Here is a 3,942-nt window from a genome sequence, read left to right as displayed (position 1 = left end):
AAGGGAGAGCGTGGTGGCAGACAAGGCTAGATTCTGAAGGATTTGAAAGCCAGTAAGTTGGGGGTTTTAGCCTGGAGACCCCCCAAGTCACAAATTCAAGCACCCTCCTGGGACCGCAGGTGGTATAAATGTAAAGCAGTAGGGAGTGGAGGGGGCCTGTGGTTAACCAGAATGCCGGCCCAGCCTAAAGGCAGATTCCAAGATTGCTGGCTACAGCATATTCGGAGGGACGTCAGTTTGGGAGGGGGGGCGGGTTCCAGGTAGGTTTAGTGAGGAGACACAGTGTCCTGAGGCCGATTGTCTGGGAAGAGGCTCCTGTTTGTTGAACCTGCCCAGTTGTGGGCACCGAGAGGACCAATGGCTTCCTGGCTGGCCGAACTTGGAAGAGTAATTCACCTTCTCTGCAGCATGGCTCTTTTCACCTGGAAAACAGGAGTGATCATTGAATCTATCCCCGGCCTCGGGATGCGGCTCCATTCCGAAAACCTAGCTGGCCTCCTGCTTCACTTGCTCTAGCGCCCTCCCCTCCAAGCTAGGGCGCTCCTCTGCAACATCTCGCGGCTGCGGCCCCTTTAAGGCGGCCATGGAGGACCCAGTTTCAGAGCTAAGGAGATCTTCTAGCTGCTGTCTCTGTGGTAAGCCGTCACTTACGGCCGGAAGTGCGTGTTCGGACCTGCTTTTGACTCTAGATTGGGAAGGCAGGGCCGCCACGTGTTCCGTGGTGTCAGAGGGGCTGTGCTCGCTCGCTCCCACCCGCTGGCCGAACCCCAAACCCGCAGAATGACGCTGATCCGCGGCGCCAGTTCCCGCCCTGGGGCGCTGACGAAGCTCCCGGCAACCGGACTTCAGGAATCATTCCCAGCATAGAAATTGGATGTTGGACGGAAGAGGCCAAACTCAGGCACCAGGGTCGGGGTGAGGGGCTACAGTAGGAGGCGCTGCACCCCTTAGAAAAGTCTTGGATCCCAGGCTGGAAGGGCAGCATGAGGTTTGGGGGGTGTGTAAACATCCATGAAACTTATTCCAGCCCTCGCCCCTGACCTCGGGCGTAGGGTAGCTCCTCCCAGCCGCCGCCCCTGACCTCAGACGTGGGGTTTATTCTCCTAGAGCACGTGGATCTCTTTCCCCAGGGTTTTATGAGAAGATGAGAGCTCTCTAGGCCCCGGCGGTTGGGTGAAGGCATTGCAATCTTTGCTACTCCTCTGCGGGGAGCCTAGAGCATATTCGGAGTGACGTCAGTTTGGGGGATCCAGGTAGGTCAAGAGTGGAGACGCAGGGTCCTGAGGCCAATGGTCTGGGGAGAGGCTCCTGTGTTGTTGAACCTGCCCAGTTGTGGGTGCAACCTTGTACCAGGCAGCCCGACCCTGACCTAAAGTAAATTCCTAGGAGAACTTTTTCCTGGGTTTTGAATTTGCAGTAACAGGTGTGAACATTCTAGCAGCAGTTTGATGATCATGTATGATACTGCAAACAGAACGTTCTTTGAAAGAAAAATACCTATGAACAGTGTTCATGTATATTTGTTTTATTCAATACTTTATGATACTTTGGCCAGGCACCGAGCTAAGTGTTAGGGACACAGAGATGTTACAGACCTTTTTCTCAGGAAACTACAGCCTAGTTGGGGAAATAACTCTAAAGAGAGTATAATTCAAGCTGATATTAATGCTCTGAAGGAAAGCACAGTCTTACAAGAATGCGTGTCTCAAAGAACCTGATGGAGACTGGAAGGTTTTCCTGAGGATGAGACCCTGAGTCGGCTCTGAAGGGTGTGTAGGAGTTTGGTGGGAAGGCCAGGGGGCAGCATGTGCAAAGGTCCAGTGGCCTAGCTAGTATTGGCTAGTGGAGGAACTGAGAAAAGGCCACTGTAGCCCAGAACGTAAAGTGGAAAATTACGTGAAAAGAAGCTGAAAAGGTGGGGGAGGGACAGGCCACACAGAGCCTGCGGCTCATTTGAGGATTTGGAGCTTTGTCCTGAGGATTATAGGAGGTCAGTGTGGGTTTTAAACAAGATGATGTGCTAAAAACTGTTATTTCAAAACAGCCCTGTGTACAGAGCAGCAGTCAAGCAGAACTCTGTGATGCTGGAAATGGCCTATATCTGTGCTGTTCAGTAGGGTGGCCACAATCCTGGAGTGAAATTTTGTTTTATTTATTTATTTTTTTGGCTGCACGGGGTCTTTGTTGTGGCGCCCGGGCTTAGTTGGTCCGTGGCACGTGGGACTGTTCCTGGACCAAGGGTCAAGCCTGTGTCCCCTGCACTGGCAGGTGGATTCTTAACCACTGGACCACCAGGGAAGTCCAAATGTTCATTTAAATGTAAATGGCCACGTGTGCCTAGCAGCCCCTGCGTGGAACAGTGCAGGTCTAGAAGTTACTGGAAGCACAGTGCCACCCTTACTGGAATCATGACATCTGAGCCCTTTCACTTCCTGGATAGAGACTGAGACGAGGTCCACTTGGAGAGAATCCTCCTGTTGGTCTTTGCTGGGGATCTCACACAGTAACTACTAGTGGAACTTCTTTTCATTTTTATTTCCTTGGTGTGGTTCAGCCTACTCCGTGAAGGATCATTCCTCCTTCTGTCTTTGCCTGTTTCATTGTCAGCACACTGATGGAGAAGCGATCCTTCATCACGTTGAAGTACCTACAGCAGTCAAAGTGTTACATCTCTGCTTTGGAGGGAACGTCAAGAAAAGCGTGCTCCCTGGCCTTCCGGGGTTTGGGGTGCAGAGAAGTAGACAGCAGGAAGTGCCGGACCCCAGCAAGACGAGTTTCCAGTGGGACCCGGCAGGATGTAACCCTGTGAGGAAGTGAAGGCCATTTCCAGCTGATGAAACATGACAGAAGGCGGGAAGCATGAAAGTGAGAGGACTGGGGAGCTGAAGAGTTGGGGCCAAACTGGGTGACTACCCAGTGAGAGAGAACGGGAGGAGAATGTAGGGATAGGCAGGCTGGTATTGAGTTATGGGGGTTGTCAGAGGGCAGTTTACTGTGCCTGGTGTGGGCAAGTTTCTGAGGGCCCCACGTGGTGGTGGGTGGATGCCATGGTGTGCTTGGGGTGGTGGTGGGAGTTGTTGGGAAGTCACTGGGATGGTGCCTGTAGCCTTGGAAGGAGAGGGGCGGCTGGGTCACTGCAGGGTGGGCAACCAGCCACATCATGTTCTGGGTGGAAGGTAGATTTTAGGTTTTGAAGGGTATTTTGTTGTATTAAGACAGTTTTAAATTCTCTGAATGTTCAGACTTGCTGAAGTTGAACGAAGAACTGATGTACTGTACTTTCTTTGCAGGTGAGTTCACTGGAGGAGGTGTGTGCTTGCCGAGCGAACACCTGCTGAGTTTGTTTCTGCCTGGTTCTCTGTGCCTGAAATACAGTGGTTGTGTTTTAGCATTTTCTGAGTTTGTCTGATTTCATTCTTATCTACATAATTTTTGAATGCTGACCTGCTTAAGATCCTGTTTTGTTTAAATATAAATGAAAGGAGTCGGACCCCAAGGAGACTTCATACATGTCATGGCTTCTGTGCTCATTGACCACCCGCTGAGTGTGTGCCCTTGGCCTCCAGGGGGCGCAGTGAGCAGCTCAGTTTCCGACGGAGGAGTAACTCAAGGTCACACACCCTCTGGGCTGCTAGTGCCCTGGACCTGTGACTTAGTCCCTGAGCACCCCACTCTCACCCAGGCTTCTCAGTGAGCGAGGAACCCCCACCCTCAGCACACACCCAGGGTGCATACACATTGCAGGACCTGGGGGCTTTGTGTTAACAGAGGTTGGGGGGCTCTGCTGGCACTGGGTGGGGCCATACTTCCCAGCAGAGATTCTCCCAAGTCCCAGTGTCTTCGAATATTTCTCCCTCTGTTGATGTGGAGAAGGAACACCAGCCGGTGTTTCGAGCTGTGATGGTGGTAGTGCCATCATCAGACCGTCGGGCCATCTTTCTG

At 52.3% G+C, this 3,942-nt stretch overlaps 1 long non-coding RNA gene and 1 other non-coding gene across 2 annotated transcripts; both read left to right on the top strand.

The window, feature by feature from the left end:
* The first annotated feature begins 645 nt into the window (after nt 1-645).
* On the top strand, nt 646-3,394 carry LOC120866795. Its single transcript, XR_005721743.1, has 3 exons — nt 646-1,253; nt 2,608-2,865; nt 3,291-3,394. It is a non-coding gene; the product is annotated as an uncharacterized LOC120866795 (long non-coding RNA).
* On the top strand, nt 1,290-1,476 carry LOC120867468. Its single transcript, XR_005721897.1, has one exon.
* Nucleotides 3,395-3,942: the final 548 nt, after the last annotated feature.

This window comes from Oryx dammah, unplaced genomic scaffold (genome assembly GCF_014754425.2).
Source record: "Oryx dammah isolate SB20612 unplaced genomic scaffold, SCBI_Odam_1.1 HiC_scaffold_8, whole genome shotgun sequence".
Lineage (NCBI taxonomy): Eukaryota > Metazoa > Chordata > Mammalia > Artiodactyla > Bovidae > Oryx > Oryx dammah.
The sequence above is the reverse complement of the archived record's forward strand: the minus strand, read 5'-3'. Positions and strand labels throughout refer to the sequence as shown.